Raw genomic sequence first — 948 nt, 5'->3', positions numbered from 1 at the left:
GGTTACGAATGAGGGAAGGGGATTACGAATGGGGGTTACGAATGGGGGAGGGAAAGGGGATTACGAATGGGGAGGCAAGGGAGAGGAATTACGAATAGAGGGGTGGAGGGGGCGTGGCTTACGATAAGGGGAGAGGATTGGGGATTTCGGATGGAGAAAGGGGTGGGGGTTCGTGATATGGTGGGGTGGGGGGGGGGCTTAGAAATAGGGAAGGGGCTTGTGAATGGAGAGAGGGTGTTCTTAAAGATAGGAGGAATATGATCATAAACATTTAGAAAATTTAGAATGCATCACATCAGCATCTTATTACTGTTATGCTTTATGATGCGGATATCATGGTCCATTAAAATCGTGTCGTATGCATTAACATGGTAAAATGTATATCTTAATAATACCGCAAATGATACTGATATCATAATTCCCCACCTACTAATGTTTAGAAAATAATAAAAGAGTTCCGCATTTTCATACCTTTACCAAAATAAAGCTGTGTTAAATGGTATATTCTCAATGATATGCGCAGCCCATTCCGTTGATATAATCAAATCTATTCCCAGAAGAAGAAAAAGACAAACGATATGGAATCTTCATCCTAATATTGTCGGTCTTAATGCCCTGATTTCCACGACCCATTAAAACCATTAATACCACACAAGACGCCAGCGAGGCTTCGGTAACGAGACTCACCTAATGGGCCCATAAATATCATTAACATTGCGGTTTCAGCGAACTTCTCAGGAGGATCGGGCTCAGCGTGGACAGCTGAAGGCCTTCCCACGCGTCTGAAATGAGGCGAGATGGATGCTGCTCTTCCCGGAGAGGCTGAGAAGGTTGGAGAGTTCAGCTTGGTTAGCGTGAGATGTTACTGACGTCAGGCGTAATGATGTTGCCTTTGTGAGAACAGCCTCGTTTGTTACTGATGTGTTGTTGCATATATCCTCATAACAA

Source organism: Penaeus monodon, chromosome 32, assembly GCF_015228065.2.
Source record: "Penaeus monodon isolate SGIC_2016 chromosome 32, NSTDA_Pmon_1, whole genome shotgun sequence".
Classification (NCBI taxonomy): domain Eukaryota; kingdom Metazoa; phylum Arthropoda; class Malacostraca; order Decapoda; family Penaeidae; genus Penaeus; species Penaeus monodon.
This window is presented reverse-complemented; position numbering follows the sequence as displayed.